Below are 14,982 nucleotides of genomic sequence, written 5' to 3'. Positions count from 1 at the left end.
TTTCTCAGGTACTTGCATAAAATTTCAAATTCGAAAAAAATGCCAAAAATCACAACAGAACATAATTTAGAATATGCAGGTATCAAAGAAAAAAAAGTTGTTTTTGTCTTTCGTTTGGCCCCTAAAGACGACTAGAATCGAGAGAAATTTCAAATTATAACAGCCAGCCCAAAACCCGCCCTCCGTAGTTGTGACGTCATATCATTATATTGTTTGACGTCCGTTTATAATGACGTTTGATATTCGTTTACCTGTAATCATTTTATGTTAAGTGACCTTGAGGGTTTCAGTTAAATCTTTTCTATTATAAATACACACACAATTCAATACTAGCTCTACAAAAACTGTATTCCACTCCAAAGTAAACAAAATTGTATATAATTTTATATGAGAAAGGAGAACTGTCATTACAAAATATTATAATATGACGTCACAAGGGCTCGCGCGCTTTTTCCATCGTTTGAAATGATTTAAATACACAGAAGATTTTAAATTTCTACTTCTAAATTATTATGAGGTTTTGAGGCGTGAAATTTTAGAATTCTGATTTTTATACGAAACTGAACATTATTATATCGAAGGCTACATATCGAGGGAAAACAAGTAGAAAGAGTGAATAACTACAAATGTCTGGGAACCTGGGTAACAGCAAACAGCAATCAACATAAAGAAATCAGGACACGCATCGAAATGGCAAGAAAAGCATTCATAAAAATGAAAAAAAAATATTTGTTAATCGAGACCTTTCTCTGGATCTGAGAATAAGAGCCTTAAGATGCCACGTGTTCTCGACTTTGTTGTATGGAATGGAAAGCTGGACACTGAAAGTAGACAATATAAAGAAGTTGGAAGCATTTGAGATGTGGTGCTATATAATGATTTTGAAAATACCATGCAGGCTACAAAAGGATTGCGAGGTGATAAGGAACATCAGAAAAAGAAAGCTGGAATATTTGGACCACATTACTAGAGGTGCGAAATATGAGATATTAATGCTCATAATGAGCTCAAGATCCATAGGTAGAAGAAGAATTTCCTGGCTAAGAAACTTAAGAGAGTGGTATAGTTGCAGCTCAGTAGATCTTTTCAGAGCCGCCGCCAATAAGGTACGGATAGCTGTGATGATAGCCAACATCCGATAGAAGAAGGAAGACTACAAGGCCTACAAGAAGAAGAGGAACATTATTATGTAATAAAAAAATGTGTAAATTCCCTATTTGTGTAGTAAAGTCATATTTTAAACAACTCATGGGAACTTTACAAAACTAATTATAATAAATTTTAATCCTTCAGTTGTTTCAGTTGAATAAACAGATTTGATGTAGTAACGTAAAAAATAAAAAATAATTATTAACAATAAATCTAGCTCTACATACCCTTTTTTTTGCTTAGCGCATTTCCGTGAATTATTCTTATCTAGCTTACCTGCAAAAGAGAAAAAATATGTTAAAACCGTAAAAAAACCTATAATAATGTATAAATACAGAATTAATAAAAAGCGACGACAATGATATCGAGGATTTTAAAGGTCCCCCAATGAAACTCAACTAAAACACATTTTAAAGCCATAAATTTAGTTTTTTGTTTATTTATCATTACTTAGTATTAATATTTTTTTTTATTTTCTGTAAAATGTCTTTTGTTTTAGCCATAATGGCGATAACAGTTAACACAGAGATAAATATTTGGTATAAAAATTTAAGAAGGAAAATCCCCGTAGTTGGCATATACTTTATAACACGGGTGTGCAAATACTTTTAAGCGCGGGCCAAAATGAAATTTTCAAAATGTCTCCCGGGCCGCAGGACTATACCCAGTATGTACGGTAATGTTTTTGGTGAAGGTTTTTCTCTGCCCAAGAAATTTTTTTGACAAAAATACTATAAGTATCATTTTAAAGCATTTGGAGAAAGACAGCTGACTGTTAATAATAATAAATTGTCTTTCTGGTGTGTATGTACATGCGAACAATTTGTTCCCAGTAAAATTACGAAATTTTTAATATGGTCCATTATATTAAGCCATAACAAGGATCCAGATAAAAAATGAACTTCAGAAATTCGATCAAGAATACAGTAATCAAGAGCAGCCTTTTTGAAGATGAGGAAATTTTTGAGTAACCAAAGATTCAATCTGCAAATCTGATATGGGATGGTAAAATGTTTAAATGTTATGTCAAGTCAACCATCATAGATGGTCATGTACGACGTCAATGGACGACCACAGGCTGCCAAAACAAATTTTAAAATGGACGCCAAGGAAAAGAAGGAAGAAAGGAACGCCGAAACAATCCTGGCTAGGCGGTATTCAGAAGGCAATGTCCGAAAGGAACCTTCACCCTGACGAATGCAATGACGGACGAAGCTGGAAACTGGCCACCGGAAGGCGGAGAACGCTATAAATAACAGGGGATAATAATAAAAATGTTATGTCCACTCTATTCTTCTTTATTGGATTGTTAATGCTGACTTAATGAAAAAGCTGGAAGATTTTGAGATGTGGCTTTTTAGTGGCTTTTTAGGGGAATACTGAAAATACCATGGACCGATCATATTACAAACGAAATGGTGTTGCACAGAATGGAAAAGGAACAGAGAACTTTTGACCATCATTAAAAGGAGAAAGACAGCAAGGAGGAAGGGAACATACTTAGAAATGATAACGTAAGTTCTCTTTTTTTTCACCTCTGTGATAAACAATATAGAAGTTTTCAGGGACTTTCGGCCCTCAGTAATAATTAGGGAGCGGATTTATATGCGATCAACTTTGATGAAATATGCGCATATACAGCGTGTCTACTTAAGTTGGAAACATATGGGAAACTTTTTTATTATTAATTTTACGAAAAAAAGTTATTCTTTATAAAAAGTTCTGCATGCCCCAAAATCTAAGATTCAATCATCAGATATCAAATTTTCTCAATATTATACGAGGTATGTCAAAAAATATGAATTTCGGTCAAGGGTAAAGTACCTTTATTTCTTTCAATATCGAAAATTCTTATGATAAAAAGTTGTTTGGAATTAAAAACTAAGATCAAATATGCAATTACATGCTTCTAATTGAAAAAAATTTTTTTTTCAAATTTATGGATACCAACATCGTTTTTAATTATTACAAATATGATAACTCGTTTATTATTCATTTTACGAAAAAAAGTTATTCTTCATAAAAAGCTTTGCATTGTCTAAAATCTAAGACACAACCATAATATATCAATTTTTATTAATTTTATACGAGGTGTGTCAAAAAATATGAAATAAGCTCAAGATTAGAGTACGTTTATATTCCACAATATTTCAATTAGAAGGATGTAATTGCAGATTGAAACATAGTTTTTAATTCTAAACATGTTTTTTAATAACCGTTTTCAATATTGTGAAAAATAAAGGTACTTTACTCTTGAGTGAAATTCATATTTTTTGACATACCTCGTATAAAATTAATAAAATGTGATATCTGATGGTTGCATCTTCGGTGTTAGGACATACAGAGCTTTTTATAAAGAATACCTTTTTTTCGTAAAAGTAATAATAAAAGAGTTATCGTATGTGTAATAAATAAAAACGAAGTTCGTATCAATAAATTTGAGAAAAATTTGGAAAATATTTTTTTCCAATTAGAAGCATGTAATTGCATATTTGATCTTAGTTTATATTTCCAAACAACTTTTCATAATAAGAATTTTCGATATTGAGAGAAATAAAGGTACTTTACTCTTGAACGAAGTTCATATTTTTTGACATACCTCGTATAATATTGACAAAATTTGATATCTGATGATTGAATCTTAGGTTTTAGAGCATGCAGAACTTTTTATAAAGAATAACTTTTTTTCGTAAAATGAATAACAAAAAAGTTTCCCATATGTTTCCAACTTAAGTAGACCTTTTATATAGTATATGCAGTAAAAAATTACGAAATATGCGCAAGATATGCACAAAAATTCAAAAAATGCGCATATCGAGAAACCACAAATTTTCTGTTCTATTCTATTCTAGGGGGTTCTTTTAAGGGGGGGGCAAGGGGATTTATTATCCTTAAAATAAAATCATTATTTTTTTATATATGCAATTTATTCACATTTTTTACAAAAACTGATACCAATAGTTACCCATTTAAAATAAAACAACAATATCACAATTATATCTTCGATTATAATTCACTACAATGTGTTTTTCCAAATTTTTTAAGAGGAAAAATTTTCTTTGATCAGATAAGATATCTTTATAACTAGAAAAACTCCTTTCAACCAGTTGTTGCCGGAACGCACCGGAACGTCGTTCCGGCACTGGTTAAGGCAACAATTCCAGAATCTAAATTTTTTTGAATTAAAGCAAATGCATATAGATTTTAAAATATGCAGACGTAACTTGTATTAAAAAAAACATCAAGTAATATTTTACTTGTCAAAAAGTTAGTAAAAGTGCCTTCCGGCACTGCTAATTTTGCCATGACACCACTGCTTTCAACATCAGCAGAAGTAATTGGGGCGTATTTAAAATAAGTTGTTAAAAATTCTGCACCAAAATCAATTTCAAAATTTCCATTAAATATTTCGCGAGTTATGTCCTCCAAAGTTTTAAAGCCGTTTAAAATGGGATCTGATCTAAAGCATAAATATTTCAATTTCCGTTAGAAAATCGTAAAACTATGGTTAAAGGTGTAAATTCTCTCAACAATAGGGGATTTAAAAGAATCACCAGAATTATAGCTATTAAATTGGGATACAAATTGTACTAACTATAATAAAAGTAAATAAAATTCGGATTTCCGGGTAAACCATCCTTCATCATTTTAACATCCTACAATCATGTTATAACGGCGTACTATAAGCGCTATAAGTACTTTTAGTAAAGATCGGGTATTTTCTAAGAAAAAATGAAAAGGCAGTGAATGAGCCGTCTCTCTTCAGGTAGTTCTCGAATTAATAGATAGGACAGCATGTGCGGGGAAATATTTTGTGTCGAATTAAAAAAATAAAAATTTTTTTTGGACTTAAATGTTTTTAAATAGGCACAAAATATGCATGTTTCTTTAAAAATATGCAAAATTTAGTAAAGTTCCCAAATATGCGAAATATGCATGCAATATGCATTTAGCATAAAATCCGCTCCCTAGTAATAATGTAATATTTCATTCTTCGTTTAAATTTTTCAAAAAAACTTATGAGTTTTCTCAGGAATCGAAAAATATGAATGCATTTAAAAAGCATTGCGCCTACGCTCTTAAAAAAATTGCTTGCAGGATTTCTCAATGGGCCGGATAAAGTAAGCAAAGGGGCCGGATATGGCCCGCAGGCCGGCTTTTGCCTACCCCTGCTTTATATCATAGTTATAAAAACTTACGATTGAAGTAAAAACTTCCAATGTATACTTTTTCTATCCAAGGTATACAGTTTTTTATTAAAAGTATTTTTTCAAAAATATCCAGATGAATTTATAAAATTTATTAAACCGTTTTTGGTCCCATCGGTCCATCATCAGTTAGAACGTCTGTGCATCAGTATATGAAATTAGTAACATAATAGGGAACAATAAATTTAAATTACATAAAGAATAATTATGATTAATTAATATTATGACACTTATCGATGTTGAAAGTTAACATATTTTTCAGGGGATATACATATCCCCGGGCGAGAACCAGGTACCAATCTGGTGAGAGGTGACCACCAACGGTTGGTCTCCATACATTTTATTCCGCCTTATCCTATTAGACTTGGATCCCGCGTACCAAAAAAAAGTTGATTAATAGCAAGCTGAAAATTTGTTAATAGCTTAACGGTGTCTAGTCGGACAAACTTTGATGTACTGGAACACTGGAACAGGAGAAGTTTTGTGGAACAGATTACAGGGTTCGAACGTCAGACTACGAAAACGTCCCATGTATTTTGTCGGACAGAACTTCCAATTGATTTGTTACCCTTTCATTAAACTCTCATGCAAAAATAAGACTGCTATTTACCACCAACATAATTCCTGTCATTTGAGATGTTCTACGTGTCGGACTTATTAAAATGCCCAACATATTTCTCGGACAAACATTTTTTCATATATGTATTATATAATAATAACAGTCTCCCGTTTTATACCGCTGACGCGGCTTTGGGATTATAGCAGGGTAGTCTGCTATATCTAGGGCCTACGGTATAGGTAACAGGGCCAGTGCTACGATTCAACCGCCTATTATTACCCCTGGTTTTACCCAAGGTACTCATTTTATTCAGACTGAGCCGACCTGGGGCCTAGATATTTTAAAAATTTCTAATTGTTCTTGCCGGCGCTAGGATTTGAACCCCGGCCTACCAGCACGCGAGCCAAGCATACTACCGCCTGAGTTACGCCGGCCCATATATACAGTGCTAGTCAAAAGTCCGTACCCCCCTCGTATCTTTTGATCGGTTATACCTATAATAGTGAAATTTGGAGGGAGGAAATAGACGGAGGTAAGCTTCTTAACTAGTTATGACAGGTGGCGTAATAGTGACAGATGACGTTACACAGCCACTGTGACCGATAATTTTAAATGGGACTTTATGGCAAGTGATACCTCATTTGAAAGGTATTCAAAATACCTATTCAGTTATACTAATTTTTTTGGGTTTAAGTTGATTTTGATTTTGGTGAAAAAATTAAATAAATATAATATTGTACTTTCGCATTTAATTAATAAAAATTCAAATGTCCGCCTATGAGTTTTTTTGTCAAAAAGATGACGTTTTTCAATTCTCTAGTAGTTTTTACGTCAACGTCAACCTTTTTGACAAGTAATCATAGGCGGAATTTTGAATTTTTTTAATTAAATGCGAAACTACAATTTTATATTTATTTCATTTATTCATCAAAATTAGCTTAAACTCAAACAAAATTAGTATGACTGAATAGGTATTTTCAATACCTTTCAAACGAGGTATCACTTGCCATAAGGTCCCATTTAAAATTATGTCACAGTGGCGCTGTAAAGTCATCTGTCACTGTTACGTCACCTGTCATGACTAGTTAAGAAGCTTACGTCCGTGTATTTCCTCCCTCCAAATTTCACTATTATAGCTATAACCGTTCAAAAGATACGAGTGGGGGTACGGACTTTTGACTAGCACTGTATGTATGTCTTAATATATGTATTATATAAAGTTTGCTATTGAATAAACTTAAAAACAACCTGCTAGTTTTCACAATTATAAACTTGTCAGGATGACACGTTCCGCAATTAAAATCACGTTCCACAATTAAAACTTCCCCTGTTCCAGTATTCCCATACATCAAAGTTTGTCCGACTAGACACCGTTAAGCTATTAACAAATTTTTAGCTTGCTATTAATAAACTTTTTTTTGGTACGCGGGATCCAGGCCTATATCATAATGTTTGTTTAACATCTATGATCAACGCATGAAGAGATACCTTATGTTCATAACAGATAGTCTTGATTTCTTTTAGTGTAAAAATTTCATCTATCACTTATCTATATAGACTAGGAGCCGCTATAGGTGAAATTTCTTAATCATTTTAGGCACGACGGGACCCTATAAGTTAAATAGTAGAACCTAAAAGAAAACGTTTGAGCACTGTGCCGTCACTTTTCAGTGGCACATGCGTCGACAGTGGCGCATCAAACTTTCCACTTATGGACGGGATACATAAATTAAAAAATACCCTCCCTTATTACCAGAATTTAATTTTTTTCATTTTTTTAAGTTCTATGTGATTAAGACATAAGATTCATCGTAATTTTAACCCAGCACCCCCTGCCCCTGCCCCCAACCATCATAAACTTTATTTTTCGATTTTATTTTTTTTTGTGGGATGCAATCAATTTTAAAATTTCAAAAAATTCACAAGCATAGCTAAGACTTTTATAAAACACGTCTATTTTTTATAGACCTGTAGGTTGAGTGTACATAACCTCAAAAAATTAAAAAAAAATTTTTTTTTTGGAAAAAAGTATATAACTTTTTTTTGGGGACAGCTGCAGATCTAATTTTTTCTTAGTCTTGTATATTTTATCAAACACTATATTTCTATTTTTTTTTTCAGATTGTTCTGTAACGCTGGTCACCTTTAAAAATCCAAAAAACTGTTTTTTAAGGGGGTTTTGGGGGGTTTGAACGTGTTTTTTTGATTTTTAAATATTCTAAAGGACTCACTTACTTCAAGTTACATATAACCTATAAAAACAAAATTGATTTGATATATTATGAAGTCTATAAAATAGGGAAAATCCCCCAAAACCCCCCAAAAAACAGTTTTTCGGATTTTTGAAGGTGGGGAGCCTTACATAAAAATCTGAAAAAAATTAAAAATATAGTGTTTGATAAAACACACAAAATTAAGAAAAAATTAGACCTGTAGCTATTCCTCAAAAAAAGTTATACGCTTTTTTGAAAAAAAATTTTTTTTTTTAATTTTTTGAGGTTATGTACACTCTGCCTATGGGTCTATAAAAATGAGCATGTTTTATAAAATCCTCAGCTATGCTTGTGAATTTTTTGAAATTTTAAAACTGCATCCCACCAAAAAAAATAAAAACGAAAAATGAAGTTTTTGATGGTGGGGGTAGGGAGAAGGGGGTGGTGGGTTAAAATTACGCTGAATTTTATATGTTAATCACATAGAACTTAAAAAAATAAAAAAAAATTAATTCTGTTAGTAAGGTTTTACTTTTTAATTTATTTATCCCGTAAACTTTTAATTTATTTATCCCGTCCAGAAGTGGAAAGTTTGATGCGCCACTATCGACGCATGTGCCACTGAAAAGTGACGGCACAGTGTTCAAACGTTTTCTTTTAGGTTCTACTATTTAAGTTATAGGGTCCCATCGTGCCTAAAATGATTAAGAAATTTCACCTATAGCGGCTCTTAGTCTATTAACTGTAAAACCGGTCTGACATTCACCTAGTATATCTTCAGCAAATATCTCGAGTCTTCTCTCAGCTGCATAATACTATGGTCAAATGGTTCCTCGGCATCCTGTATGATTTATACATTTTGAAAACCTCAGGAGGTGTAACCAAAGAAAGTATTCTACCTGTTGTCAATCTGGTGGTATGGAAACGTTATTTATTGTCGTTTTCTGTCCTACTTCGATTGATAACTTACTTTGTTTTTCGGTAGATGGCCCTAGTTCATCCGTGATATTTCTTTCTTTGCAATTCGGAAAGGCCCAAAGTGTGGTCCGTGGAAGAATCTGAGAGAGGAGGATATGGGACTACTGATGAGGGGGAAACAACCCCCAAAACCGGCATAGACTCTTCCTGCACTCTCAGATTTGACCATAGTATTATGCAGATGCTGCATTTTCGTGTTGCAAAGAAATTGAGAATGTTTATACATTTTTAATTCATTTACTCTTTTGTTTGAGTATTAAGGAATCTTTCTTGTTGGAGCTTTTACCACGCTGAGCAGATGAGTTGTGAATTATTTAAAATTCTCTCATATTAATTTCCTCGGCATCCTGTATGATTTATAAATTTTGAAAATCTCAGGAGGTGTAACCAAGGAAATTATTCCACCTGTTGTCAATCTGGTGGTATGGAGATGATATTTATTGTCGTTTTCTGTGCTACTTCGATTGATAACTTACTTTAAATAGTTTTAATTTATATCGAGAAACTACGGTCGTGTTGGTGTAAATTTGTCTTCCTCGGAGCCTCCTTGACAACAGGTAGACCTTGAAATAGTACTATCGGAGGATGGAGGGAGACAGATTTAAATCAAAACGAAACCGTAGATTTTCTTATTTTACTAATGCCATATTCTGTATTAGAGTCCACATACTCATTTCATACAGGTTCTCTGAACTGTAAATTGGAATATTTTCCTAACGGTGCCTTTTTTTATTGTCATACCTGGCTTAAACAGAGAACTTAAATTGAGTCGAAATTTATTTCACTTATTCCCCGTTAGAGGGCGTTCTAACCATACTGCGATATAAATAGTTTTAATTTATATCGAGAAACTACGGTCGTGTTGGTGTAAATTTGTCTTTCTCAGAGCCTCCTTGACAACAGGTAGACCTAGAAATAGTACTATCGGAGGATGGAGGGAGACAGATTTAAATCAAAACGAAACCGTAGATTTTCTTATTTTACTAATGCCATATTCTGTATTAGAGTACACATACTCATTTCATACAGGTTCTCTGAACTGTAAGTTGGAATATTTTCCTAACGGTGCCTTTTTTTATTGTCATACCTGGGTTAAACAGAGAACTTGAATCGAGTCGAAATTTATTTCACTTATTCCCCGTTAGAGGGCGTTCTAACCATACTGCGATATAAATTATTTTAATTTATATCGAGAAACTACGGTCGTGTTGGTGTAAATTTGTCTTCCTCATAGCCTCCTTGACAACAGGTAGATCTAGAAATAGTACTATCGGAGGATGGAGGGAGACAGATTTAAATCAAAACGAAACCGTAGATTTTCTTATTTTTGAAAAAAATAATATTTATGAGCCCATTCATTGTATTATTTTTTCTTTATAACTATCCTCTTTTCTTTCGTCTACGTACCATTCTCATTATTCTTCTTTGATCTTTGGTTCATACCATCATTATTATTTGTTAATGCCAAGTGTTTTAATATTTTCTTTTCCTCTGCTATTTTAAGACATTATTCATCAAATCAATTCTTCCTTGCTTCCATTTGGCTCTTTAGGGGAATAATTTTATCATTTGCTCTATTGTCGCCCATCTTGTAGTTTTCCACAATTACTCTATTCCTAGTTCATCTTCGTCTTTCTGGAATAATAATCCTTTATTTATTTTATTGATATACTTTCTTTTTATCTCCAATTCGCTTAGATTTTCTATATTATATCGATTTTTTTTTATTTGAATTTGTTCTTCGCATTTCTTTACCTTGTTGCATCACTCCACATATAGCTCAAACCAGAAAATGAGCCGAATCTATTTCGGCTCCTCTCATACTTCTTCTAAATTTCATGTGGTTTCTTTCCACCACTACGTGATCAATCTTACTCCAGGGGAATAAGCTAGAAATAGAGCATGTACGGGACACTCAAAGATCCAGGTATCTGACTACTTTTTTAGTTATTGTAGACATATAGGAAGAAAACCTACCTGTTTCCTGCCTAGAGTTCGCGTCCGTTTTTTAATTATTAACAATTTAGTGCAAGAATCGCGATTTTTTCGATTTTTTGCACCCCATTCAAAAATTAAACAATTGACATAAAACTACAAAATATAATTTTTTAGAACATTGACAAACCTTCAAAATTCCGGTTTTTGAAAGTTAAAAAGTTAATTTGTTGCTACGTAAACTGCAAAATAAGTGAAAATCGTTATTAGTCCAGAAAGCCACTGCGCATCCGCTAGGAAAAATATTCTAATTCGGATTTTTTGCACAATCTTACTCAAAAAGGACTCCTTTTAACAAATTTACATGTTGCCAGGACCAAAAGGTGGTCAAAAATTTTTTAAAGGTTTTTTCTTTGTTTTTTTCCTAAAATTATTATTTTTGCATAGAAAAAAGTTTTTTTAGGTTTTTTGGATCATTCCAAACAGAAAAGGTCTTTAGTGACTTTTCTCTAAAAATGATAGTTTTTGACATATAAGCGATTAAAAATTGAAAAATTGCGAAATCGGCCATTTTTAACCCTCAAAAACTATGTGAAAAACTGAAAATTTGAATGTTGCCAAGGTAGACAGATATTCTTTAAACATCGATTGATGAAATCCCGAAGAGTTTTTTGCAATACAATATTCAAAACTCCTTTGTTTTTTAATTGCTAATCAAGCGTGCGCGACACTATTTTCCACCGACAGTATGGTGCAAATGAAAGGAATAAATTCGTTATTTCGTAAACTGGCGACTTTAAGGAAAAATCCCGAAACAGGTCGATTTTTATTTTTAAGTTATGATATTGTGGCATATATGGTATACCAGTGACGTCATCCGTCTGGGCGTGATGACGTAATCGATGATTTTTTTAAATGAGAATAGGGGTCGTGTTGTAGCTCATTTGAAAGGTTCTTCAATTCTCTATTCAGTAATGTAAACATTTACATAATTATTTATACAGGGTGTCCTTCTACTTCTTTTTTTGTCAAATAATTTAATTTAATAAACATTTTTTGGACACCCTGTATAAATAATTATGTAAATGTTTATATTACTGAATAGAGAATTGAAGAACCTTTCAAATGAACTAGCACATGACCCCTATTCTCATTGAAAAAATCATCGATTACGTCATCACGTCCAGATGGATGACGTCACTAGTATAACATATATGCCACAATATCATAACTTAAAAATAAAAATCGACCTGTTTCGGCATTTTTTCTTAAAGTCACCGGTTTACGAAATAACGAATTTATTCCTTTCATTTGCACCATACTGTCGGTGGAAATAGTGTCGCGCACACTTGATTAGCAATTAAAAAACAAAGGAGTTTTGAATATTGTATTGCAAAAAACTCTTCGGGATTTCATCAATCGATGTTTAAAGAATATCTGTCTACCTTGGCAACATTCAAATTTTCAGTTTTTCACATAGTTTTTGAGGGTGAAAAATGGCCGATTTTACAATTTTTCAGTTTTTAATCGCTTATATCTCAAAAACTATCATTTTTAGAGAGAAGTCACTAAAGGCCTTTTCTGTTTGGAATGATCCAAAAAACCTAAAAAAAACTTTTTTGCATGTAAAAAAAATAATTTTAGGATAAAAACAAAAAAAAACGTTTAAAAAATTTTTGACCACCTTTTGGTCCTGGCAACATGCAAATTTGTTAAAAGGAGTCCTTTTTGAGTAAGATTGTGCAAAAAATCCGAATTAGAATATTTTTCCTAGCGGATGCGCAGTGGCTTTCTGGACTATATTTGTTAATAACTTTTAATAAAACTACTTTAGAACTTTAGTGTTTTACCCAAAGTTGTATATTGGGGTATTTAACAAACTCTCAAAATTTGAGACCGATCCATTAATTAGTTTAAAAGTTATTCTATTTGTTTACCCCAGAGACCTTTATTTTGAAATAACATAAAACAGAAAATAATGAAGATAAGGCAATTCTGCGTATGTCAAATGAATGTAGAAAAGTGATAGGTACTATCAAAATGTACTGAAAAAAGATAAAAAAATTATCTAATATACTAATGCCAAATTTTTGAAATTTTATAGTTTATAAATATTTAGAACAACTTTAAAAATATTGTCCGTAAAAAAATCATTGTACATATTAGAAAAGTTGGCATTTTACACGAATTTTTAAAAATGTTGTTCAGTTGGTGACTAGTCGTAGTAAGTGAAGGGGGAGCTAAGAGCCGACAAATGCACGAGTTCAAAAAATAAAAAAGGCAACTTAAAACTACTATCATTTTCTATATCTCGGGATCTACTGAATATATTTTGATCTTTCTTTTTTAATTTGTATGTAGTATTTGTCTATTTGCAATTTGACATTTATTAATTAATAAAAAGTTTAATTTGTTTAAACAATGTTTGAAAAAATAATTTTTTCCCAAAAATCCATGTTTTTAATCAGACTAACATTATTAATCATACAAACAGTTAAGGTATACTTTAATAAATAAATTATCTTCAATAAATAATTATCTAATAAAAATAATTTATTTATTAAAGTGAACTTTAACTTTTTGTATGATCAATAATAATACTATGAATAAAAAAATAGATTTTTGTAAAAAAATATTTTTTTAAGAATAGTTTAAACAAATTAGACTGATTATTAATTTATAAATTTATAAACAAATTAAATATTTGTAATTTACGTAGAAATTACATACAAATCAAAAAAAGAAAAATGAAAATCCATTGAGTTGATCCGGAGATACAGAAAATTGTATTAGTTTGAAATTGTTTTTTCGGTATTTTAACTAGGTGGATTTGTAGGTTCCCCCTAGTAACCGTTTGAACTACAATTTTGAAAAATCGTAGAGGGTGCTGTAAAGATACAATGTTTATGCAAATTTTTTAACAAAAAATACAAATCCCAATATTTAAAATGGCATCAGCTGTGAATTAAAAAACACATGGCTAACTTTGCCCCTAATGAACCCAGGCTAATTTTTTTTATTTGAAAGTTCGTGTTAAAATACTAGCTTTTTTAATATATAAAAAGATTCTTCCTACGGACAATATTTGTAAAGTTATTCTAATGTTTATAAACTACAAGTTTTCAAAAATTTAGCATTAGGATCTTCTTTTAATAAATTTTGATACTATCACTCTTCTACTTTCATTTGCCATACTCAGAATTGCCCTATCTTCATTATTTTCTGTCTTATGTTATTGCAAAAATAAAGGTCTCTGTGATAAACAAATAGAATAACTCATAAACTAATTAATAGATCGGTCTCAAATTTTAATGGTTTGTTAAGTACCCCAATACCCAACTTTGGGTGAAACACTAAAGTTCTAAGGTAGTTTTAGTAATAGCTATTAACAAATAACGATTTTCACTTATTTTGCAGTTTGCGTGGCAACAAATTAACTTTTTAACTTTCAAAAATCGGCATTTTGAAGGTTTTTCAACATTCTAAAAAACTGAATTTTGTAATTTTATGTCAACTATTTAGCTTTTAAATGGGGTGCAAAAAATCGAAAAAATCGAGATTTTTGTACTAAATTGTTAATAATTAAAAAACGGACGCGAACCCTAGGCAGGAAACAGGTAGGTTTTCTTCCTATAGGTCTACAGTAACTAAAAAAGTAGTCAGCTACCTGGATCTTTGAGTGTCCCGAGAAAATCCTTATTACCCTGGACTATCTGGCTAAACTAACCATCCTATCAGGAGACATCCAGGTTCCCTTATGTATTTCTTTTTTCGTTCTAACTGGGCACTCCTCACCACCATATTTTTTTCCATCACTTCATGCTGGTAGATATTATTGGCATACAATATTGCTATAATTTCTGTACAATAATTATTATCTATATTTTTTAAGATGTAACTCCTTTTAACAGAATAAAACTTGACAACTACTCTAATTATC

The sequence above is a fragment of the Diabrotica virgifera genome, chromosome 1, assembly GCF_917563875.1.
Source record: "Diabrotica virgifera virgifera chromosome 1, PGI_DIABVI_V3a".
Taxonomy (NCBI): domain Eukaryota; kingdom Metazoa; phylum Arthropoda; class Insecta; order Coleoptera; family Chrysomelidae; genus Diabrotica; species Diabrotica virgifera.
Note: the sequence above shows the minus strand (reverse complement) of the source record.